General features: G+C 40.0%; 1 pseudogene; it reads right to left on the bottom strand.

The window, feature by feature from the left end:
• Window positions 1-27,346, bottom strand: LOC131226133 (endo-1,3;1,4-beta-D-glucanase-like; annotated as a pseudogene).
• Window positions 27,347-27,897: the final 551 nt, after the last annotated feature.

The following is a 27,897-nucleotide window of genomic DNA, read 5'->3' as shown; positions in this document are numbered from 1 at the left end:
TATAAGAAGGCCCATCTACACACCATGGGTCCAACCGGCTTGATGTCCCTATCCGGACGGACCCAACCCAGAGAAACGTAAGACCCAATGGGTACTTGACAGGGTTTGGATCCAAGTCTACAAATATAGTACCTGGACCCAAACACAGCCTTCTTGAGGCAGGATCTGGGTATGGTATGCAAGGGACAGACCTGTGGACAGCTTTATGAGTTATGATTTATAATAGATATTTGTCAAGTAATATCCAAACCCGACAAACACCTTGACTACGGCGTCCAAAGACCCATCAGAATTACTCACCAAGTCCCACTAATAATACAGAGAAGCAGATTATACACACAACTCATACTTGAGCTATCATATCAAATGTTGTTCTTAATCATATGATGTGGAGTATCATCTCCTACTTGACATACTTTGTGAACCAGTCCAACATGTTCTGATGCGCTTCTTCCGCCTTCTTCACAGCTGGTTCATCGTCAACACCATACCTCACCGTCCATCCATGAGCCACCCCCGGGAAGATCTTCACAAAAGCATCCACCTATCGATAGACCAGCAGTTCTCAGCCGTTGATCGAAGTAAACACATTTGAATGCTATTTCTGAAAGTGGGAATGTTCATGAATGCAGTGATTGATATCAAGCTAATATTACATATGTAGATTCATTATTTCAAGATCAGGTCGGAACACTAGTCAGGTGGGCCACATTTAAATTAACAAATGCACAATTGTTAAAAACTGGAGGAAGTTTTCTAATCCATCTACTTATTTCTAATATCATGGCATGCCTACCGAGTGGACCGCCTCTATCCTCGGGCAGCAACATCTACACGGTGAGTTCCACCTGATGAATGGCTTGGATATATCATGTCTGCCGCACTAGCACATGTGGTGGCATGTGCATTAGCTGACTTGCACGCTCATGTGGACTTAGCAAAGCTCATATAAACTAATGGCATTTAAGAAAATTGAGATCCAAAAGAGGCAGATGGATTGATTTTGCACATTTGGAGCTGTTTTGTATGAGAAATCTTTGAAACTACTTCGAGGAAAGAAACCAGCATCCGAGGCTTAGATGTCAAAGCACATGTGGTACCGTTTAGAAGAGGGTACTGATCCTACAAACACGCAAATTTGTGCACATGGTGATGGATCTAAGGTGTTCATTCAGTGGCAATCTCTTGGATAGACCATTAGCTAAAAATCTGTCATTGGAAGTTCGATACTCTTATCCATGACCAGCCTTTTGGAAGATTAAAAAATGTTCAGAGCAAAGACCTGGAAAGAATATGTAGCCAGAATGGTTGAAAACTTTAAACCTGTGTCCCATCCGCTCGGACCAGTCGGGTCAGGTTGAGGGTCAAACCGAGCCCAAACCAACCTCAAGAAGACCCAACCCGAAACCTTACCTGACCCGAATTCCTCTCTACTTGACCTCAAATGATGTAGAGCGGGTCGTGGACAGTTACATGGCCAAGATGGATCAAAAAAGGCCCGGTCGACGACAGAAGTGATTCAGACCATCAGACCTTAAATCGGGCGTATCTCACAATCCGGAATGAGTTATCTGACGTAAAATATATGATTTTGGGGTAAAATGAACTACTTTAGCCAACCAACCCTGCTACGCAAGGTTGCGCAAGCCGGATTTGCGAAATACCCCTGGATCAATGGTCGTTTCCCTATTTTAATTTCATTTTTACTATAAATAGTAAGTTTTAGTTTGAGTATATAACTCTTCATCCGTTGGGCTTTAGGAGTTGTGTCCAACATGAAAATAGCTTAGAAAAATTAGGAGAATAGTTTGGTGAAGCCAAATAGGACACTTACTATTTTTGGCCGAAAACCTTGCGCACTAGTAGACATCATGACCGTCTATAAATAGAAACTTTACTACTTATAGTAAGTCGCGATTTTTAGGAGTTTTAGTTGTAGTTTGATTCTGATTTCTTTCCCATTGCTTGGTACCCTTATTCAAAGGGTTGTGAACTTGTTTTTATGGATTCATTAATCAATTTCGAATTTATTAGGAATTATTTCTATTTTCTGCTTTCTTTTCTCGTGGATTCGAATGTCTCTGTGAGGAGTCTAGAGAAGTTCCGTGGATTCGAAATAGTTTATTGTGAAAATTTTTAAAATTTTCTGAAATTTCTTGTGAATTCGAAGTGATTTTGAGGAATAGTTGTGATTTTATAATTGCAAGATACGTGGTTTTGGTAATTTATGACTCTTGGATTCAGTTATCTATTAGATTTCACAATACGTTCGAATAGTTAATCCATGATTAGAAGTTTTAAACATTGATTGAGTCATGAATTTACAGGACACATCTTGCTTGCACATTAAAGTTTTAGCTTGGTGATCATTAAGCATGGAAGGAACCAACCTAGGGAATTTGTCCATCTTGTTCAATACGAAGAATATAGAAAAAGAAAACGAAGTTTTTGAAAAAAAAAAGAAGAGAAAAAAGAAAGAATGAATGAAAGAAAAAGAATACCCAGCTAAGAAACAGTGATCATCAGGAAAGGGTTGGGTGTACAATTTTCACCACAAGTTTGCTCCCTATAGGTGCAGATTTGATTCCCCTCCCCCTCGATGGAAAAATCAAAAGCTAGAAGAATGAAAAAAAAAAAAAAAAAACTATAAAGCAAGTTCTAGTTTAGGTTTTGGTTGTCTTGAATGCTCATTTGATCATCAATAAATCATGGAAATTGACAATTAGATCTCTTAATGATGGTAAGCCGAGATTACACTATACACCTATAGAACTCAATGTTTAGAATTTTTCTGATTGATGGATTAATACTTTGAACTTGACTATGAAATTTACCGTGCGCTTGAGGCTAGGAGAAAATAATGCCCAACATTCATGAATCTTAGAATTCTAGGATCTGGATTGTTTTTCATAAATCACTCGAGTTTATGGAAATCGTCATGTAAGTCTCAACTTATTTTTCGCATACTTTGCTAGAGACTAGCAAGATACTGGTTGGAGATTGTGTTGAGGGTCAAATATTGCATATTAGACCCTAGTTATTGCCTGGATTTACGAACATGGTATTGTTTAACAGCCCGATTTAATCGTGTTTGTGATGTAGGGTGTATTTACGAGCTTAGATTGAAATAGGATGTTAAAAGCATGAATTTAACGCTCATGAGTCACCAAGGCAAGGGATGGACCCCAGGGGACCAAGATCGACGGATTTACATGCCAGAGATCCGAGAAAATCGAGAAATTGAAGCTCAAGTGGCTTGAAAGTCAGCCAGAATGCAAGATCACAGGGTTTCCACCATCCATTTGGCTTGAAACTTCATACATAGCCCGAGGACCATAAATTAACCGTACAAGTAAAATTTGAACCATTGGACCCCTGTGGAAATGGCCCAAAGGACATATTAGCCCCTTAAATCCTAATGTGGGGCCCACCTGATATTTGGATATGCATTAATCTTGGTCTCAACGCATTAAATGGGATGAGGAAAGGAATAGATAGAGCGGATTCTTCATTTACATTAAGATGTAATTCACTTTACATGGTGTATATGCATAGCACACATGCACTGGACGGGCACCAAAAAATCAAGAAATCGCTGATCGATGCTTTTTTAAAAAGTTTCCAAAACATGTCGGGACGGTCCCCGTCTGATTAGGTTTCACTAGTGTGCCCCACTCGTGCCCATAGAAATGATCTGAACCGTCCATTACTTCCGTGGGGTAGCTACAACCCTCGTCTAGGTGGCCTTTTTGCCCTATACACGTGTACGCACGTGGATTGTGATTAAAAGTAAGATGGACGGTGGAATGAAAAGTCTTGTGGGACACCGTAATCAACCTGGTCTCGGTCTAACCAAACGATTTTTCGTCTTGAATCCAATTGACAGAGTGGATTTTACAGACATCAGAAGGAGTGGGCCCCACCGACAGCCAGTGCAAGAAGCGCTGGCTCTGTTGCGCAGTCCGGAAGAACTGGACGTTCCGGATCGTCCTGGCCCACCATCGATGGTCAGATGGCCAATCTGAACCGTCCATCGTGTAGGACATCCCAAAATGTCCTAAGGGACGTTGTTTCTTTGGAAAGAAAGTAAGGGAAGCGGGAGTGTCGGCGCTGTTTTTGTGACTGCGTAAACAGGACCTGCGCAAACCTACTGTTGCTACGAAATCTCTCCACGCACGCCGACTCCAGCATTCTATCGACCATATCTGCTATAAAAGGAGAAGGAGAGATGACGTGTAGGAGATCATCTTGGGCTGGACGTGAAGCATAGGGGAGAGAGAGTAGAGTTATTTTTCTTTTTCTTTTTGTTTATTTTATTTTTGTTTAAAGGATTTAGCTTAATCATTTTGCTAAGTTAAACTTCTTAACTATGGCTAAGAGGAGAAGCTTGTAGCGTGATTAGGATGGTTGCTTTGTTTTAATTCATGCTTCATTGAACTCTTATGGATTCTAGTTTGATTATTAAGGAATGCTTTTAGTTTTTAATGGTTTATTGTGACTCAAATTACAGTAGGTCTGCAATAGCTTTAAGTATGTTCTTTTCATTATGAGATTGTGAACTTAGGAGGCCCGTTGTTCACCATCATCTCATGGGCATGGTTGGGTGAAGAAACCCTTCCTAACTTTCACAATTCTCTCATGATTAGCTGTGAGATTGGTAAATTGTTGATGTTTGCCATAGTCTCCTAGGAATGGTTAGGTGACAGAATCACTTCCAAATCTTCACCAATCTTATCCGTTGATAATTAGATCCATGAGAAGTTCAGAGATCTAACAAATCTCATCTTACCAACTGCACAAAATAGGACTCTAATTCCAGTTGTGTCCCTGAATCAATACAAGGTAACTTCCCAATTGCTACAAGTGGATCCTTGACACCCTAGTTCCCCACCTTTGAATTTTAGATTTTAGATAAATATTTCACCATTATTCCTTAAATTTATTCGATTTAGATTTCGTCTTAGTCTAGTTCTAGTTCTACTTAGTTTCAGATAACGTACAGGTTTCAGTCCCTTGGGATTCGACCTCGGTCTATGCTTGAGAAGTGAACAAGTTTTTGGCGCCGTTGCCGGGGAAAATTTTTAAATTTTTTTGGAATTTCTTGTGACCCAAATACGCCTGATTATTCCCAACCCTATCTAACCTGGCCGAATTTGCTCAACCGGAACACAACCCGGTTTCAAATTCGGTTAAGATTTTTCAAAACCTACACCAATCCAACCTGGCTCGAACTCGAACCCAAGTTGCAGCTCTAATAAGGTGGCATTTCAAATCATTGGTCTGGATTTTTCAACAGATTGCCAATGTGCGCCGATTGCAGCCTTGAACAAAAACCTGATGAGACTTGGTAAAACTTCTCACAAAGACGTGTGTTTCAATTATATGGAGAACACAGTATCAAATTAATAGTGACCAATTGTGCATGTGTAAGGACTCTTGCCTTTACATCTCTGGATTTGGGACTTCTTCGGAACCACACCTCATCAAGGTTATTTGATTGTGGGACACTCCGGTATGTGGTACAGAAACTGGTAGAGGGTACGCTACTTCCTCCAACACCGTGTATGCTACTCCCAACACATCTACGAAGTATATGCAATATACTTTTATACATTAGTAATCTATATATGAAATGATGTTGTTATTATAGATTTGGCATGCATTCTATTATCTTATTGCGCAAATCAAATTAAAAACCTCTACACCCTAAATATAAATTTAGGTTTCATCTTAATCAAACACTTAGAGATCCATAATTTCAGGTCTACAACAATAGCAATCCGGATCGCAAATAACCCACAATCAGGATTACAAAATTCAGAAGGGAAAAAATAGGGTGTTTGGCTATTTAGGTAACACTGCTTCTGATCAAGCTCCTTATGTGGGTAAAATGGTAACAGACTGAATGGGAGAGATTTGCAGTATTGTGGGCCCAGACTTTCTTTCTAGGAAAAGTGGTTTTTGGGAAATTCATACAGAAAGGGAATGCTGAATAGTATCTTCATTAAATCCCTCAAAAACCTTCGAAGCACCAGTGTCAGATGAGAGTCATGTGACACAACATGGGATCCATGTCATACATAAGCTTAGCAGTTCCAGGGCTTTGGTTTAGTGTCCATTTTAGCGGATATTCAGACCGTTGTTATAAATATTATGACACTTGGATCCTTCAAATCCCTCAAAGCAATGTTTAGACATGAAAAGGCATGTAGCTTGGCAATAACCAATATTTTATGCCAAAAAATAGTTTAATGATTATATATTTAAAACTTAATAGAATATGCTATAAATATTTTAATAATACATAGATGTGTCATCATACTCTCACATGTGGAGCAAGTTTGACAACTAGACCCATGCAGAGCACCCGTACCAGGGTAAAATAGGCGAAATATACTGATGGCGGATGATATAGCATGCCAACTTCCATTCGCCTGTATTTGATATTAGAAATGGTTCCAATCTATATAGAGGGGTTCGGTCATATCCACAGAGTTTCACCAAAACACATGATCAAGCATAAGAGAAAAAAAATGCTTAGCCTGCAATTGTAATTCTAAAAGCTTGGAGATCCCTTACCTCAGCTTTCGCAGATAAAGCCTCCTCAAACTGTTTCACCAGCTCTGGTGGTGCAGTATGGTCAACCTCGGCTCCAAGTATGGCAATGTGAGTTTTAATCTCTGAAAAAATATAAATCATTATTTATAAAATATAAAAGGTAACAGATTAAAATAAAAAGAAAACCTCTAGTGAATCAGGATTCAACAGAAGCATAGGAGCTTAATGAAATTTACAAATGCTTTGAAGAGATATTATAAGTGAGTTTGTACAAGTGGGGCCCATCGTCTGGTGATCCAGACAATTATCTGACAGGCCACATAGACCACGCACCATAAATCTCCCAGGCCCATCAGATCAGTGAACTAATCATGAATCCCACAGGCACAGCCTCAAGACGCAAAATGTACAACAACCATGATCATATGATTCCTCTGTTTCGAAAGTGTTTGAGCAACTAGACACTTGCCTTTAATATCATCAACAGTGACAAAGGCAGGATGACAAAGCACTGCTGCATTGATGAGACTGTGCTTCCCTAATTCCACAACTACTTTTGCTGAAAAAAAGATGTAGGAAGTTGAACGTTAGCCATGACTAACAGTACTAAGAAAATAAAATACCAATAGAATTTTTAATGGGACATCTTTTTCTTTTTTGAAAAGTAATGGAGTTTATTAAGAGAGACAAGAGGCCAAGAAAAACAAAGGCAAGCCGAAGCAAACCAAGAAACAAGCAGCAAAATCAGGGCACCCACTCGGCCACTCCCTAATGAACATTTTAGCCCAATCAATAGTTCCCAAGAGAGCCGCTTCTACTCTGGAAACAATGATTTTTCCTTTCACCCCACAGGGTGCAAAGAATGGCAAGCACAGTCACTCTCCACCTCGACCTTCCCTTCTTCCCAAATCCTCCAACATGCCATGAATGGAAGAGCCCCTCTATAGAGTTCGGCATCACCCAGGGAACATTAAAATAGACCAGAATTCCAAACCAAACGCCCCTAGAAAAGGACAATGGATGAATACATGATCCACCAATTCCACATCTTTTTTGCACAGGAGGTAGATATTTGAAAGCACCATAGCCCTTTTGCGAAGGTTGTCAACAGTAAGGACCCTGTTTCTGTCAACAAGCCAAGCGAAAGCCGCAACCTTGGGAGAGACTCCCTGATCCAGACATCTTCCCAATTGTTCCCCGTCCCCAACGGAGAATCCCACGCTCTTGAACACTTTGCTAGCCAAATAAGCGACAGCCTTCAAGAGGTGCAACGCACAACATAGGGAAGAATCCTCTGTCCACCATCCCTTGGAAGAGGTGCTATATTTTACGACAATGATGATTCTCCAAAGGCTGTCCTCTTCCACCCCAAATCTCCACACCCACTTCCCCAATAAGACTGAATTAACATTGTCCAGCCTTCTGCTAACCGCACCTCCATTACTATAGCTCGTTAATGTGCTAAAATATTCCATAGAAGGAAGCTTGCATCAATGAAAGAGGACAAGAAAATCTCACCACCCCAGCAAAAGCCTGCAGCCCCAATTGCAGATATTCCTTTACTTTTTAAAGCTGCAACAACTGCTTTTGCATCTTCAGTTCCTTTATCCTGTAAGAATGTTATAAGGTGTTGGATGCTGAATTCTTATCATAATATTGCAATTAATTCATAGCAGAAGGATGCATCCTTGAAGGAATGAATACAGATAGCTGTGCCATGATAAGTGTACTTGAGTTACTGACACTGAAAAGCAAAATGTCTCTAGGTTAAAAAATAAATGACTCTTATCTTTTCCCTACAAGGCCTAAAATGGGGTTTTGAATAGCAGACTAATATTCAGATGATGGTTCAAAAAATGCCTATTGCGTGACACAATGTTACATCCGCACATATCTAGTTTTTGACTTTCTTTTTTTGTTTTTGTTTTTCCCATAGTGCTATCACTTGGACACGCCTCAACCTAGAACGAACTCCAAAATATGTATGGAAGAAGGCTACAGTGACATCTTCAAATAGCAACAAATATCAACATGAGAAAAACCAAGGGACCATTTGGATAACTTCATGTCCAACACAGGCACTTCTAGAAAGAAAACCTTTGCATATCTGATGCATTAAAGGGATATATGAAAGTGAATGCTGCTATGACACATGGACATCATGGAGTTCAGGATATGCCACTGAGAAATCTCTGCCATACATATGACAATATTGAACAGTGATCAGGACTGTAGGTTTGGTAGACCATGGCTTGATGGCCCATCTGATCAGAGGCCTAGGAAAGGGGCCAAATCGCTCAAAATGGAGAAATGGTCCACTTGCAATGGAAAAACTCACAACAACTGAATGGTTATTATTGTCCCATTACTGCAATAATTGCCTCCAGCTGATCCAACAGGTAGCCCACTGGATGAACAGTCCTGATCACCACACATGTTCATCACACCCTTTGCACATTTCTAAACAAAATTTTGAGAAGCTGGTGGTAGATGTGTAGGTATTCCCCCGATAACACTGGATAGTGGGAGATGTTTGGCAGATCCAGGTGCACCAGTCCACGTGTGACCTTTTCCCCTAGACATAACTTTTGCCGGTTCTATTAGAGAAACCAAGTGGAACACAACCCTCATCTTTGCACAATATACATGGGTTTTCAATTCTAAAAAGTGGGCTCACGGTTCAGCAATCAGAAAATTGGTTTGTTGCATGCCACCTTCAGCGGAACATGCCTAAAAAGTAACCAGGTTGCAAGATCCTAGCCACCATGTCTGGACTCCTAGCCACCAAGTCTGGACTTTTTTCAGTTGAATGCTGTGCACCAAAAGGTGAAAGCATTCCATTTTGGTTGAACGAGCCCATCCATACAGAAGCAAAGTTCAATGAGTTTGCTTGTATCATTGCAAGAATCTCTCCCATCCATATAATGCGCAAACAACCATGCAATAATTAATACATGCACACCTGAAGATATACGTGCAAGTATGTTTTGTTAACCTACATAAGCATACATACCATATACAAACAACCATGCAATCATCAGGGGTGGCTCAACATTTTTGGGGGCCTTAGGCAGGTCATAAAAATGAGGCCTTCTAGTTAAAATAATAATAAATTCAAAATTAAACCATAAATTTGCTTCTTGCCTTTTTAGATGCAAAATTGAAGTTAGAATTTAATTTAGAAAAATGATGTTAGAATTTAATTTTTTGAGAACTTAATTAGCAATAAAGTAGGTAGTTGTGGTCCTAGGTTTTAGGAGAAGAATTTATTGAAAATGATGCTATTATTTTGAAAAGAGACGATAGAGTTAGACTGTTATTATTGATAGTGTTAGTTTCTAGGATTTGTTTTTTATTTTCAATTTCAAATTCGTAAATTAATTTTTAGATGTTCCTATTTTGTAGGCCTTTCAATAAGTTTTATTTCAAAAAATTCAGGTTTTTTTTCTTCTTCTTAATTTTAATTTTGCTATAATATAGGACCTCATAATTAGGGGGCCTTAGGCGATTGCATCACCTGCCTACCCCTTTGAGTAGCCCCTGGCAATCATGCATGTAGGCATGAACCGTACACTCATGTATGCTTCCCTAACCTACTACATGAAGAGACAAGCGGCCAGAAATAATCATATGGTCTTGATGTACTATACACAACATGTCTGCTTTGTTAACCTAAATAAATACTTACCGATTGAAAACAAACCACAAAAGCATAATGCTCCTTGTAATCAATCATTGATAAGTGACCTTTTGATTCAAAAATCAATAATAAACTCTAAACAAAGATATGAGAGAGAGAGAGAGAGAGAGAGAGAGAGAGAGAGAGAGAGAGAGAACAGAAACCAACCGTTCCATGATCTTTTAACCACTCCGAAACGGGTCTATTAGGATTATCGGTTTCGTATGGTTCCCCGTAGAAGAAGTCAGGGACCACCACATAGAACCCAGCCGCTGCAATTTTGTCTGCGAGCTTCCTTTATAGTAAAATGTAGGTAATATTAGCTTTCACAAACAAACCAAAAAAAAAAGAAAGAAGAAGTTTCCTATGTACCAAGTAATCATATAAGTATTCACAGAATGAAAGAGGAAGAGCACTTGTAGTAGAGGGAAGAGGTATTATATAATGCAAACAAGGAATGCATTTGAAGAACAACCCCATTTTTCCCAACCTCCCTCCCTGCCTGAGGAATCCAAGGTGAGGACGTGGAAAAATGTAATCATGATTTTCAAATCACGATAAATTCAGGGAAATTGTATTCTTGCAGTCCAAACAACGGAAAACAGTAATTTTGATGAAAAGGTAATCATGGTTTCTCTTCCAAGGGAAATCCACGATAAATTCTAGCGATGATTCTTGTGGGAAGTTAGAAAAGGTAATCATGATTTCACAAACCACAATAAATGCAGTCGAAATGGAGATGAGGTTTTTGTTGCGCAGCACGCCAACAACGCAATGAACCGAGATCCAATCTCTGGTCTCACCCACAAACGGTAAACAAGAAGAAATATAAACTAGAAACAGATCAAAACAATCTAAACAAACCACAAGACCAAATATACATGAAAAAACCCCAAACTAGGGTAAAAAACCACAGATGCAAACTTCCACTATGAAAAAAAAATGAAAATTTCAAGATAAAATTCTAACCTCTCCCTTGGAAGTACATAGAAAACCCTTTGCCAACACCTTAGAATTATTTTTCAATAATTTTTAATACACTAAAAAAGCCCTAGGGACACCTATATATAGTTTAGGTAACTTCCCTGTCGCGCCCTTGCAAAAGTCGACTCAAAAATCCGCAGTCCACATCAAATTCGGAAACGAATTTGCATAACCATGATCGGTAAGCAGACTGCACGACCGGTCGAGCGAACTCCACGACCGGTCGAGCATGGGTTACGACCGGTTGAGCACCTCAGAACCAAAAATCTGATGCTCGCTGAACTTTGAGTCGAACCAGTTTACGACTGCTCATGACCAGTTGAGTAGACCTCACGACTGGTCGTGCGGCCCCCAGATGTGGCTCTATATCTCAACAATCTCCTTCTTGGAGACACATCGCTATAAACCTTCGTCTTCTACATCCGGAGTGCACCACCTCTCCGTCTTCAAGCCTGAAGACTAATTAAAGCTGAACAGAGCTTCAACTTCTCCCGTGTGACTACCTTGGTTAGCATATCCGCAGGATTCTCACTTATATGAATCTTCTCCAGAGCGATCAATCCATCTTCCAGTAACGAACGTATGAAGTGATATTTGATGGCAATATGCTTGGTCTTTGAATGAAAGGCTGAATTCTTAGCCAAGTGTATTGCACTCTGACTGTCACTATACAACTTGCAATCTGCTTGCTTCTTACCCAACTCTTCCATGAAACCTTACATCCATACCATCTCCTTGCATGCTTCTGTAACCACAACATATTCTGCTTCTTTCGTACTAATAGACACTATCTTCTGTAACTGAGAGACCCAACTGACTGCAACACTACCTAAAGTAAAGACATAACCTGTAGTGCTTCTTCTGCTGTCGATGATCTCTTGCCAAATCTGAATCCACGTAGCCCTGTAACTTGATTTTCGATCCACCATAGCACAACCCTATATCCTTAGTACCTACTAGGTATCTAAGGATCTACTTCACAGCTTCCCAATGTTCCTTCCCGGGGTTGTTCATGAACCTACTAACAACTCCTATTGCTTGAGCAATATTTGGCCTCGTGCTCACCATAGCATACATGAGACTCTCAATAACTGATGCGTATGGGACTTTAGCCATGTAATCCCGTTCCTCCTGCATCTTTGCACCTTGCTCCTTAGATAGCTTAAAGTGGTTGGCTAATGAAGAATTAACCAGCTTCACACCTCCTATATTGAATCGATCAAGTACCTTGGCTATGTACTCTGCCTGTGACAAAATCAGTTTCTTGTTTTCCTTGTCACGCTTTATCCTAATGCTTAGGATTTGTTTTGCAGCTCCCAAATCCTTCATGACAAATTCTCTAGACAGTTGTCTTTTGAGATCTAAGATGTCCTTCATGCTTGAACTGGCCACGAGCATATCATCAACGTATAGAAAAAGGATGATGTACGACGTATCAAACTTCTTCAAGTAACAATAGTGGTCTGCATGATATCTCCTAAAACCGTTTCCCGACATGAAACTGTCAAACTTCTTGTACCACTGCCTCGGGGCCTGCTTCAGGCCATATAAACTTTTCTTCAGTCTACACACCTTGTTCTCCTTTCTTGGAGCCACGTATCCTATCGGTTGATGTATGTATATCTCTTCTTCAAGGTCCCCATGAAGAAAGGTTGTCTTAACATCTAGCTGCTCTAGATGTAAGTCCTCTCTGGCCACTATACTCAAAACCATGGGAATCGTAGACATTCTCACCACAGGTGAAAATATTTCGGTGAAATCGATACCTGCCTTCTGTTGAAAATCTTTCACAACCAGTCTTGCCTTATACCGTTTCGAACCATCGTGCTCCTCCTTCAGTCTGTACATCCACTTGTTATGAAGAGCTTTCTTACCCTTAGGTAGAGTGATTAGCTCCCATATATGATTAGACTCAAGAGAGTCCATCTCATCATCCATGGCTTGCTCCTACTTAATCCGTGTATCTAACTATAACGCCTCTTCAAAACACTCTGGTTCAGCATTATCTGTCAGTAGTAGATAATGTAAGGAGGGTGAGTATCGGACCGTTGGTCTCCTCTCCCGAGTAGAACTTCTCACAACCGGTGTCTGTGGCTCTGCCTCATAATGCTCCTGTACATGATCATCCTGTGGCGCTGTAACACCCGTGTCCAGTAACTCTTCCAACTCTACGAATTCTTTTTCCTCGGCCTTATTTCCTTGCATACTATCCTTATGCATCACTTTTTCATTGATAACTACGTCCTTACTTCTGATGATTTTCTTGTTTTCTATATCTCAAAACCTGTAGCCAAAATCTTGCTACCCGTAGCCTATAAACGTGCACCTCCTGGACTTCACATCCAGCTTGTTTCTGTACTCTGCATCAATGTGAACATATGAAGTGTAATCGAACACTCTGAGATGTGTAAGGTTCACTTCTTTCCCAGTCCACGCTTCTTCTGATAGCCCACCATCCAATGGTGTTGAGGGACTTCTATTGATAAGATATGTGGCAGTATTCATAGCATCTGCCCAAAACGTCTTGGGTAACCTTGCATATAACCTCATGCTCTTGGCGCGCTCAAGGATGGTCCTGTTAATGCGCTCTACCACACCTTTCTGCTGCAGTGTCCTTGGAATCATTTTCTGATGTTTGATTCCATTTGCTACATAATACTCCTCAAACCTCTTATCACAGTACTCTCCCCCCATTATCAGATCTAAGATATTTTACTGTTTTACCTGTCTCGTTTTCTACCATAACTTTTCACTTCTTAAATACATCAAATACATTTATATTTATGCTTTAAGAAATAGACCCACGGTTTTCTACTAGTATCATCAATAAAAGAAACAAAATAATGTGAGCCACCAAGTGATAATACCTGTGCCAGTCCCCACACATCATTTTGTACAAGCTCCAATAGATGTATCTTTGGAGCCCGTCCTGTCTTCTTCAAACTTACCCTCTTCTGCTTGTCATATATGCAGTTCTCGCTGAATTCCAAGTCAATAGACTTCAGCCCTGGTAGCTTTCCTTTTGAAAATAACACTTTCATCCATTTCTCACTCATATGTCCTAACCTTTAATGCCATAACTGCCCATTCACTCCAGTTGATGCGACTGTGAATGAACTATACAATCCTGAAGTCACATACAAAGTACCTTTCTTTTTGCCTCGAGATATCACCAAGGCACCTTTTGTGATCTTCCAAAAATCACTGGTGAATGTCGTCACATAACCGGTATCTGCCAACTGCCCCACTGAGATAAGATTCCTTCTCAAACTCGGTACATGTCTGACATCCTTCAATTTCAACATCGTTCCGTCTTTCTGATTTATATGAACATCTCCCTTTCCAACAATACTGCACGGCTCATCATCACCTAGGTAGACTCTCTCGAAGTCACCTGATACATAGTTACGCAAAACTTCCTTACACGAAGTGACATGAAACGAAGCACCCGATTCTATAACACAAGACTCATTCTTCACATTAAGAGAAAAGATTAACGCCTTTGTGTCACTCTCCTCAGATAGATTTACTGAATCCTTCCCAGTTTGAGAGTTTCCTTCTTATTTCTTAAGCGCTCTGCAATCACGTTTCATGTGCCCCTTCTTGCCGCAATGCCAACACCCATTTTTGTCTTTCGGTCCCTTGGACTTCTTCCTTGACTTAGAACGCCCATGTTTGTTGCCTCCTTTGTTCAGCGATCTTCCCCTTCCTTCAACGTTTAGAGCATTTCCTGAATCCCCTAAAACTCCTGATGCCTTTCTTCTAGATTCTTCGCTAAGAATTAGACTGGCTACATCATCAAATTTTAACTTTGTCGACCCTGAAGAATTGCTCATAACAATCACTAAACCATCCCAACTGTCTGGTAAACTAGAAAAGATCAATAACGCCCTGACCTCATCCTCAAAAATAATGTCAACGGATTTCAACTGGCTCGTGACTGTGTTGAACTCGTTTAGATGTTCAGCCACGCTCTCACCATCTGACATCTTCATGTTAAATAGCTGTTTCATAAGATGAACCTTGTTAGACGCAGAGAGTTTTTCATATATGGTGGCTAGGGCTTTCATTAATTCTTTTGTTATTTTCATTTTGGATATATTGAAGGCGACACTCTTAGACAAAGAGAGTTGGATCGTTCCGAAAGCCTTCCTATCCAGTAAAAACCATTCATCATCTGTCATCTTTTCTGGTTTCTTCTCTTTTCCTCCTAGAGGAATATACAGGTCCTTCTGATATAGATAATCCTCCATCTGCATCTTCCATAAGGCAAAGTTTGAACCATCAAACTTCTCAATTCTAGTTTTCCCTTCTTCTGTCATCTCTCCAAATAGAATTAAACCAATATCTTTGATACCAGTTGTTGCGCAGCATGCCAACAATGCAGTGAACCAAGATCCAATCTCCGGTGTCACCTACAAACAATAAACAAGAAAAAATATAAACTAGAAATAGATTAAAGCAATCCAAACAAATCACAAGACAAGATATACGTGGAAAAGTCCCAAACTAGGGTAAAAAACCACGGATGCAAACTTCCACTATGAAGAAAAATGAAAATTACAAGGCAAAATACTAGCCTCTCCCTTGAAAGTACATAGAAAATCCTTTGCTAATATCTTAGAATTATTTCCCAATAATTTCCAATACACTAGAAAAGCCCTAGGGACACCTATATATAGTTTAGGCAACTTCCCTTTCGCACCCTTGCGAAAGCCGACTAAAAAATCCACAGTCCGCATCAAATTCAGAAATAAATCTGTATAACCACGACCAATCGAGCAGACTGCACGACCGGTTGAGCGGAACCCATGACCGGTCGAGCATGGGCTACGACCGGTCGAGCACCTCGGAACCAAAAATCTGATTCTCGCTGGACTTTGAGTCGAGCCAGTCTACGACTGCTCACGACCGGTCGAGCAGGGGCCACGACCGGTCGTGCGGCCCCCAGATGCATGTGGCTCCATATCTCAACAGTTTTCTCTCTAACAAAAAACAAATGGGGAAACACGGTCCTTCCCCACAATATTTAGAGATAAGGTTTTCGAAAAAACACCATTTCCTCTCTCATGCTCTTCACAATCCAAACAAGCCTTAAGGAGTTCACCCCACTAGACACCTGCATCAAGGAAATTTTCTCACAACCAGCCATATCTTTAATCTCATTTACAACAGATACTCCTTTCCACAAAACCAGGATATTACGAAGTAGCGACCCAAGAGATGGTTGCCTTCAAGTCTATTTCCACCACGACGAGCCCATTTAGAGATTTGAACAAAAGTTGTAGTTCTTTGTTATAACCTGATATAGTCCTTTGTTATAGCCCCCAATTCTATGGAACTGGATTCACCAATTCCACTGGACTGCAAAAACAAGCCGCACCAACCCAACAAGCTTTTTCTCTAATGACACCCTCAACTACCAAGTCACCCAGATCCCCCCTTGAACTTCCATATTCAATTTTCACAAGCCTAGGTACCAATCAGTCAGTCTTCTCCCAATGCTAGACATAATAAAAAATGACCAATTTCCAACTACCACCCAATTTTGAGACAATGGTACCTTAAAAGCTTCAGTACTAATCCTAACTTATGATGAAGGGTTCAGTTCTTTCCTTCAGTACAAATATCAATGTCAAGATATTACCAAAGAAAAAAAAAAGTTCATCTATTTTGTTCTTTCCATAATCCCCACATAAGAGCTAAAAGGAGCAACCTCCATACAACTCACCAACTTAATTTGGGAGGACCCTACAATCCCACCATTTAAAAGATCCACAGCCAACTTTGGAATGACGATGAATGTTGAGTAACTTAAAGAAGAAACCCCCAGACCTCCCTCACCATTTGTAGATCAAAAGCTTAAGCGAGGTCTCCTTTCTATAAATAAAATGGTACAAGCAAATATGTTAATAATGAATGGGAGCTATATTGAATATGCTTACTGAAATCACACAAGCGTTTGTAAATGAACGCACATGCAGCACAACTTTAACAAACAAACAAAATGACATAATATGATTTTAGATCATTTGGACCACAAACTTATTAAGTGAAAAAATTTAAATCTTGATCTTATCTTTTCACCAAAACACTAACGACTGGACCCTATAACCTCTAATATGTATAACCATAGGAGAAATATAAGGAAATCATTTTATCATCTCATGATATCAATAATAAAATTAAACAATTAGGTCAAGAACATAGATGGCCATACCTCAAGTTTGGTGGTTCATATCCTGTAAAATGTTCAAGTCAAACATGTAAGCCATGATAATAAGCAGGTGCACACATGAAAATGATGACAATGGCAAACATGACAACAATATGATTATAACCTCAACAGCCATGGCAGCAATAAAAAAATTAAAAATAAAATTCAAGAAACAAAAATCCACGTGACATAGGAAGGATAGATTTGATATTGTGGGAAGCAGAAAAGAAGAATTGATAGGGATTAAATCACACGCTTTTCACACGATTCCATTAGGAAACATTGATGATTTTCACGACTCAAGAAAAAAAAAAACAATGATGTTTTTGGGTTCTCTCTCTGCAAGACTCTCTTCTATAAAATAACCTACTTTTCCTTCATTGATATTCCAAGCCATATGTCATCTACAAAACCATGCATGTCTAGAAAGATATACAAACCTGAATTTAGTTTCAAACTCTGATAAATCTCAGCTGCAGTACTGCAGGGCATAATGTAGCATTTACTATAATGCAGTATGGTATCAAGTACTGTAGTGAGTTTTCTAGCTCATAATTATTTGTCGAAACTCTTTTAAAAACTTCTAAAACCACAAAAACCAGACTCGATGCATGCATATAACGGGCAGCCTGTTGAAGTGATAAAGTCCTTTGATATACATTGATACACCATACTCTGACAGCATAAGTTTTTGGATTAAATGGTTGTTTGATATAGTATCAGAGCGGAAGGTCCTATGTTTGAATCTCGAGAGCAGCAAATATGCCTCGCTAATATATTATTCTCCCACGGGGGGTCAGGAAAATCAGGTCTGGCCCAGGGCTGGGAAATTAAGCCCGGCCTATTTATGGTGTGAGTGTCCCTCTACCTTCGTCAATATGTTCCCGTGCGGAGTTCCCACCTCGCACGTGCGGGGGAGTGTTAAAGTGATAAAGTCCCTTGATATACATTGATACACCACACTCTTTGACAACTTAAGCTTTTGGAGTAAATGGTTGTTTGACACAGCCCCCATTGTATCCCCAAACAGGACCCACCATTGTAAAGGCGCACTTTCGGCTTTGCTAGAAACAGTACCCACCATCATGTTATGCCAAAACAGTTACATAACGGCTGTGGGCCGTTACATAATGGTAATGGTAACGGTTGCAACCGTCACGCATTGAGGGGTAGAAATGGCCGTAACAGCTGTTGAGAAAAAAATGTCACGTAATAACCTGCAATGGTCCCATAATGGGTCCGAAACAGTTTTTTTTTTTTTTTTTTCAAAAAGAAAAAAACAGAAAAGAAAGAAAGAAAGACCGTAATGGTTGTAACGGCCTGAAATGTAACAGTAACGTCGGTGGCCGTTACGGCCACCATTACCATTATGGAAAACCTTGCCCACCATTGTAAAGGTGGGCTTTCAACTTTGCAAGAAACTTGTGATGTAGGCCCACCCATCGAGTTGCCGTGATCTTTGAGGCATCCCATATTATCATGCGTTGTTGCTTTCGTTGTCAAATTCGATGTTGTGTCCTCCATCTCTCTGTTGAATCTTGAATTGCCTATTTTGATCTTGTAGAATGATTAATGTGTCATATATGCCTTAAAATACACCTCATCCAGTTATGCCAATAAGTGCACTTTCAATTTCCGCATGCATCCCCAAATAGGACCCACCATTGTCAAGGTGCAGTTTCAGCGTTGCTAGAAACTTATGATGTAGGCTCACCTGTCCAGTTGCAATGATCTTTGAGGCACCCCATATTATTGTGCATCGTTGCTTTCCTTCTCCTTTTGTGGACCATATTCAATGTCGTGTCTTCCATCTCACTCTTGAATCTTGAACTGCCTATTTTGAACTTTGTGCAATGATTAATGTGCCATACATGCTTCAAAATAAACCTCATCGACTTTTGCCAATCGGTCTGTTGATCCATCTGCGATCCAGCCATCGACCAGCGTCTTTATCATCTTTGTTTGTGATGTAATTGTTGGATAATTCTTCTAATATGAGACTTGGATTTGTGCTTTTTGAAATTCTTAGGCACTTCACTGGACCCAGGCATCTCAACTCTTACACCATATTTGCAGTCATGATCCTCCAATCGTTAATCTCTTCTATCATTAGGATGACCAACTAGAACAGTGTTGCAATCACCAATACACAATTACACGATGCTAACACCTTGGCGTGGACGAGAAGCCTCTCCTTGATCTTGTGTCAACAGTGTCAACTTATCCAATCGACTTTAAATCTCTTATACTTCCCTCAAATTGGTTGTCTCCTTATTACTTCCTCCAGCATATTTCCTCAGTAGCCATTTATCCATGGACGGAACTTGCTCCGATACCAACTTGATGCCTGGTGGATGGATTTGAGAATGTAGGACGAAGAAAAGAAGAAATTAGATCACATGCATTTCACAAAATTCAATAGAAAAGATTGATTTCTTAGGGTGGTCTCTGTTTGCAAGACAACCTGTTCTCTAAAAAACCTATTTTTTCTTGATATCAATATTCCAAGCCATATGTCATTACAAAACCAATAAATGATTATCCCTATTTTTTTTTTTTAAATAAAAATAAAATTAAATAGCATACTGTAACAGTACTCCTATAGAGCGTGTTGTGCCGTTATTGTAGGAAGTTTCTGTAGTCTGTATCTAGTACTGGGCACACTCCTATTTATAGAATGTCCGTTAAAAACTATATAACCAACAAAAACATGCAAATTGGCACCCTTTTCAACCAAAAATTACACTGAGAATATAATATTTCTCCCATGGAATTTATACTTAACCATCCTTTTGATAGCAACATTGGATTGATGGGACTTCTTTACTAGTGTGAATTTACATATATGCTCCACTCACAATGCCCCCTCCAAAAGTTTTGGAAGGTGTAGACTGCCAAACACAGTACCACATTTGAGGAGGATGAATCACCACCATTTTCAAAATGGTGGTGGTGAACTATCATAGGAGGCTACCGAAAAAAGTTGGAAGCCAGCGGAAAAGGCAATAGGCAAACAAGCAAGTGAAATTACAATGATGCCAACACAACATTGAGGATGATTGTGAGGATGATGACGAGGATGGAAGTACTCAAAGTTGCAAGTTGCAACAGCCACAATGATGACATTACTGATTCGCTATAAATGCTTTTTTTAAAAAGGATACTTCGCTATAAAATTATAAATACATATGCCCACCCAAACAAGAAGTATTTATAGGAAGAAAAAAAAAATCTCTGATTCACTATAAATGCTTGTTTTAAAAGGATAATTCGCTATAAATACATATGCCCACCCCAAACAAGAAGAATTTATAGAAAGGAAAAAAAATCCAAAAGGAAAATATCAAAATGCCACTAAAATTATCACAACGCACAATCAAATATGTCATATTAAGCATTCAAATTTCAAAGAAAGCACAGCAACAACGAAAATGACACTGGCAATAACAACAAACACCTTCTCACTGCTTAAAGTAGAAAAAGGGTGTTTGTACCAAAAAGGGTAGTTGTAAGCACCAAAATAACAAATATTCAATACTACCCACCATCAGACAACATGCAGACAAAAGTCTAAATATTGCATAAATGAAAATAAAAGGACCATGCATCTACAAATAAAAGGACAATTACGGTAAAGCACTAACTCTTGTAGGGTGATGCATCAAACAGAGCCTTCCATCTAGTGATGACTACAATGGATGACCTACTTATCAAAAAACAGGCATGCCGGCCTAATCATATCCATCACCTTTCTTTACTATCGAACAATGCATGCTGACCATTAACTCTTTTCGTTTCCTAGAATCATTTCAAAGGCCACTGATCAGGCATCATCTGATGGATGCGAATTTTGAATCAGTTGTTGTAAGACCCATAACCTCGCGAGACCATTCGTACACTTCTACTTAAATAACGGTACGTTTCCGGTAGACCAGATCAACAAATTTTAATCGTTACCTTATTTTTGTACCGCGATACCCCGAGACTTGTACCCTAGCGAAAGCGCGGGCGTTACGATTCTAACGCCGCGTGGCACGTCCCATTTCAACCCTTAGATTAGAAGTTACAATTTTGGTAAGATCCAAGATGGGCCGTGCAATGTACGCGGGCCCCACTTGCACAAATCCCCATATTGTCAAATCAATCAATCCATCAATCAATCAAGTCATCCATCACTCATGTCACTCTCTCCCCATTAGTCAAACAAACCCATGTTATTATCATGCAGCCCATACCCCTACCTATACTAGCCATGATTCCTTTCTTCTTTTTCTCCCCACTTTACCCTTATTCCCTCCCTATTCTAAAATCTCTACCACAAAAACACTCTAACTCCCTCTCATTTTTACCATGTCCTAGAAAGAATAGAGAGGGATTAAGAGAGAGAAATATTAGAAAGATTAGGGAGAAATTAAGAGAGAAAGAGAGAAAAGAAACAAAGATTAGGAGAAAAGAAAGAGAACTTGTGAGAGTAATAGGGAAAAGTGAGATTTAAGAATATTAGGGGTGAATAGGAGCTTGGTGGGCCATCCGATCGCCGATCCAACAATCCATCCTTCTAAGTGAGTGCACGGGAGGGTTAAAACTCTCCCATTCTTTGTGATTTCTCTATTTTGGTGGGCCCATAAAGGTGGGACCCACCTTGATCATATATTGAATATGTGGTGGACCTAATAGTGGCCGGGGGCCACCCCGATGGCCTGATTTATTTTCCTTTCTTTTCTTATTCTCATGGTGTTGTGGGACCCATAAGTGGCCACACTATTGGAGAGCATGTCCAGCACGCTATCATAGCGTGAACCACCTTGTGTGGCCCACCGTGATATTTATTTTCTTTTTAAACCAATTGATTGTGTAAGTACACTTGGATGGTGAAAATATACCAAAAATGAATGTGATCCAAAGCTTCTTGGCCCTACCATGAGTTAGACATTCAAATGGATGGAGTGGAGTAAGAGGGGTAGTGGCACCATAGTGGCTGGACACAAAGTGTCCTGAGACATGTTGGCACAAGTACTTTCCAAAGCCACCATGTGGACTTCCTTCGTGGGCCCATCATGATGTATATATAAATCATCCACACCATCCATCTGATTCCCCTTTTCATTTTAGGCGTTGAGTTAAAAAATAAAGCTAATATGAATACCAGGTGGGCCATACCACAAATGCTAAGGGGTTGTGTTACCCACCTCATTTCTTACTTTTTTTTGCATGGAAGGTTTGGAGTGAGTTTTCACTCGTGGGACCCATATTGATGTATTTTTTATATCCAAACTATCCATCTATCTGTTGGCTCATCTTATCCGTGGAGCCCAAAAATCTAACCGATCCAACCATCAGGTGGACCACACCACAACCGATGGTGGGAGTGGGAGCACCCCCTCACCTCAACCATGCGGACTAAGGTGGGGGCGTCCCAACCATGGACTCCACCTTGATGTATTTGTTTAATCCACGCCGTCAACCACCTTCCCCATGTAGTTTTAGGCTATGAGACTAAAAATGAGATAAATTTGAGTTTCTAGTGGACTGTAACAAGGGAAACAAAGTCCCACGGTTGGAACTTTCTAAGGCCGACTGTTGTGTGGGTAGGTAATGGACCTACCCATCATTGGACTCCTTTGGTCCATAGAGAGCTGGCCAATATAATGGACGGAATGGATTATCCACTAGTGGACCTCACGTAGTAGAATAAAATAAAAATAAAGGAATAAAGAGAAAAACAAGAAAAAGCATGTCACTTAGACGTTTTTGCCAAGTGACGGTGAGGGTGGAAGCCTCATTGGGCTGCCCCCACACGTGGACCCCACTATGATGAATTTTTTTAATCCACACCATTCACCATTTTCTCCATATAATTTTAGACCATGTGCTAAATTTTAGGGCAAATCTTAGTCTAGAGTAGGCCGTACTAAGGGTATTAATTCCATTTGTTAAAACACTCTAGGGCCCGCTTTGGAGTCCCTGGTCATCCAAACCAATCCTAGTCAGAGTCTATTTAACCTCATTCGAGATGGCCAAGATGGTGAACAAATTAGATTATCCACTTAGGGCCCACATTAATAGTGTATGTAAAACATACAATGAATATAATAATAACATGAAAAATGCATGAATGTCGTTGGGCGGTGACCCATTCCGGGCCAAATTTGGGTCTCACAAGTAAGACCCTGTTATGATGTTTATATTGAATCCATACCATCCACCGTCTTTTCAAGATTATTTTACACCTTGGGCCAAAAGATGAGACAGATTCGGGTCTCAAGTGGGACGCAATGAGGGAAACTAACCATTGCTGTTGAAATCTTCCAAGGCCCACTGTGGAGTCCATGTTCATCCAAATTAACCCAAATTAGAGCCCATTAGACCTTCTCGAGATGGACTACACGGTGAATAAAGTAAAAAATTCACGTGGGGCACACATTAATGGTGCATAAAAAAAAAGAAAAAAAAAGGAGAGAAATAAAGAAAAATGAAAGTGTCACGTGAGGGAGGAAGCCTCCTTGGCCTCCCTTCACACGTGGGACCCTACATGATGTATTTATCATATCCACTTTGTTCATCCTTCTTATCATACCGTGTTAGGCCATGGACCCAAAACTCAGGTTAATCCAGATCTAAGGTGGGTCGTACCAGAGGATAATGTGGGGTAGAAATCGCTTAGACTTGGAATTTCTTGGTCTTGGGATCCCTTGGACTTGGGAATCTCTGAAATCGAGATTCATTAGGTCTTTGGTTATATTTGGCATCTTTAATTCAAATCTTTAAATTAGTTGACGTGTGAATGTTGAAACTATGTTTTTATTAAATCCATTTATGCATATACCTTGCCTGAACTGATGAAATCACAAAACTCAGATGGGCCATGAGTATATGATCACATCCTAGTGACTAACCAATGATCTATATCCGTCGATTTACGTTAGCAATGATCAAACGATGTAGATCATTCTACCAAAGTAACTATAGTGATGCCATTGATAATCTGATCATTTTGGGACATCATTAGTGGGCCATATGCCCAAATGGATTGGTAGCCTAGTGACGCACGTGTACATGTGGGTGTCCATCCGGGTCACTCCCAATGGACCCCGCCCTTTTATATATATCCTATCCATGTGTTGCAGGCTACATGAGGAGCTGATGTTAGTCTAACGTGGGCCATACCACATAAACTTCTATATTTCTAGTAAGGCATGTCATTCAGTTCTCACTCTCTGTATATGATGTGCCGATTATTGTCTGGTATGTCTGATAATATGCTAGTGTACTTAGCCTGATAGGACACACTAATAGCATGTTCAGTATAATGATATCATGCCTAGACATGCCCATACGCATCATTTGTATGCATGTTGTGGGTGGTGATCGATCATATCATATGCCATTGGGCTGAGATACTTAGGGGAGCCTATATGAGATAGGGTTGCCCCATATAATCGCGCTGTACGCGCAGGTTGATGCATGATTTGAATGGTATGACTTATACATTTCGCATCTTGTATGTCACGATCACTTTACGCCCTAGCGATATCAGGGTTATGCCCTCCACAGTCATATTATGGATTGCCAGATTAAATACTGGAAATATCTGTTCTAGCATTAGGGCACTATGGATGTCCTTAGGTGAAGTCCCTAAACCCTTGTGGTACCAGTAGGATGCTTCAACGTCGAGACCGAATGGATAACATGAGCGTCCAAGTGTCGAATACTAGTAGGCCACGTCTCTCATTGTGTCATGGTTGATTGAAAATGGGTGTGACCTTATCCGCCCAAGGGTAGGGGATCGTAAGCTAGGTTGAGTTTGACTAGCTCATAAATGGGTCTGTTATCGACGAGCTGGGTCGGCATTGGTATACCACTGGTAAGGCAGATAGTGAGATCTCTTCCACTTACTTGGTCATGTGGGAGATGGGGCGGTAACCAGTGTTGGAGTGTACTAGACTCCGGTGTTGTTTCCAGTGACGAACCATACAGATACGTGGATTAGTTGAGGATTGGCATGCTTGCATTGCATCTCTAACATATGACATTCGGCCATGTAGGCCTTGCATTGCATAGCTTGGTATGGTTAACATCATTTATGGACTTGCCAGTTTAGCATTCTATCATTTCTGCTTACTTTGGCATTTATATGCTTGGCACATGCATTGTGCACATACTTTCTAAGCTTCGTAGTAAGCTTATGCATGTTCGTTATGTGCAGGTTATGGTAGACCGCAGCAGCATTGAGGTAGGAGCATGTGCCCGATCTTTTGAAATTTTTTTATATGATATATTTCTCTTTCAGCATTGTATTCAAATATTATATTAATGGATATGTGATCATGTTTTGGTGACTTGGGTACACTTATGATTATGCTCCTTTACAAAAAATAAAAATAAAAAATCAACCTGAAAATCCTCCTTATAGGATCCCAGGATCGGAACCTAACGCATGTGAGCTGGGAGCCGAGAATGGGGTACTACGGAGGCTGTCGGCACCGGATTCGGCAGCTGAAAATTTTGTGAGCCTGATTCCCGAGTTTGGGGTATGACAGTTGCCATCCATGATACATGAAATTAGATGGCTGAACTCGATCAATAGATTTAATACTTCATCCGGCAGCATATGCTTTGCAGAAATGGTTCTATGATATTCCAATTCATACACTCCACCGTATCATCTTCCAATAGCAAAACAACAAAAGCCCACCAATATTGCCACAAACCAAGATCAACTAACCTCATGCCAAGCATCAAAAGCAGTTTGAATGGGGAAAAAATAAATAAATAAATAAAATCAAAATCCACATGTGAAGTCCACTAAAAAAGAATTACACTCAAACAAAGAACAACATGCTGCATGAAAGAAAATTTTAAACAAAGAATTCTAAAGAGAAATACAAAAAAACCCACCAATATTTCCACAATTCAACATCAGATACTCTCATGCCATGCATCAAAAGTGACAAACAACCAAAACCCACATGCAAAAGGCCACTTAGGGATCGTTTGGCAGCTTCGATTCGGGATTTGTGAAGATTTTAGTTTTTTGGGATATTAGGTAGCAAGGATTTCTAAGGATTTGGACTTTGATCCCTCCAAAGAGCCTTTTACCATTCCCACCTCAAAGCTGATATGCAAAATCCTCTCAATTCCACAGGGATTTTTAATCCACACTTCCAAACGACCCTTAAAAGAATAATTACACTCAAATTCATGAAAGAACATTAAAAATAAAAATAAATACTAGAAACCCAAATACTACATATCAATAAAAATAAAAATAAAAAAAATCAAAGGAAATAAATACTAGAAACCCACCAAATACCCCCAAAATCCAATATCAAACACACTCATATCAAGCATCCAATTTTTTTAAAATTTTTTTTTATTAACAAAAAAAAAAACAAAAAAAAAAACACACAACAACAACAACAAACATCAAACATCAAACTACATGAAAGAACCAAAAATACCATCCACATATCAATAGAAAAACAAAGAAAAAAAAAACAACAATATTTCAGCAAACCAACATCGAATTCGCACATAGCAATCATCAAACACATCAAATTCTGAAAACCCAGATGGAAAAAAAAAAACAAAGAGAGAAATAAATTTGGTAGAAAATCTGCATAGTGCATGAAAGGAGGTGAAATCGACATGTACCGAAAACATCGGAAGCGAGGATAACAGCAAGCTTGGAATCGGAAGGGCCGGTGATGTAGGCCTTGAGGCCACCGAAGTCTTCTACGCACCCCTGACCGCATGCGGAGCTCAACGTGGGAGGATTTTCACAGCACTGAGAACTTGCCATTTTCACTGCTACGAGAGAGTGGTAGAGCGGGAGACTTTTATAGAGGCAACGTCGATGCGGTAGACCGCGCACCACTGAAGTAAATTCGTCCTCGGCTCGTTGATTTATGCCGTGAGCATGATTCTCGGAAGCAGATTTCGTCCTACCCGCCTGGACAATAATCCGTCCGGGTAGGGCTCTGTGTGGCCCACCTTGATGTAATCTTTTTATCCAATCCGTTCATCCATTTTATAATATATTTTTAAGAAAATAAACTAAAAATGAGCTATATTCACATCTCTATCGGACCACACAAAAGGAAGCAGCGGCTATAATGACACCCACCGTTGAAACCTTTATAGGGTCCAACGTCATTTGTTTTTACCATCCATCCTATTCATAAGGTCATGTAGACCTGGATGAAGTGAAAACACAAATATTGGCTTGATCCGAAACTTTTGCAACTCCCATGAAGATTTTAACGGTGACCGTTAGATCTCCAATTTGTGGTCCACTTAAGCCTTTTTTCTCCATCAATTTTGAAATTATAGTCTAAAATGATATCTAAATATAGATGGACAGCGTGGATAAAACCCTTACGTCACGATGGACCCAACAGATCCCTGTCCGGACGGATTATGGTCCAGGCGGGGGTAGGAGCCCACTTTCGTGATGCCT

This window comes from Magnolia sinica, chromosome 14 (genome assembly GCF_029962835.1).
Source record: "Magnolia sinica isolate HGM2019 chromosome 14, MsV1, whole genome shotgun sequence".
NCBI lineage: Eukaryota > Viridiplantae > Streptophyta > Magnoliopsida > Magnoliales > Magnoliaceae > Magnolia > Magnolia sinica.
Note: the sequence above shows the minus strand (reverse complement) of the source record. Positions and strands in the feature narration are given on the sequence as shown.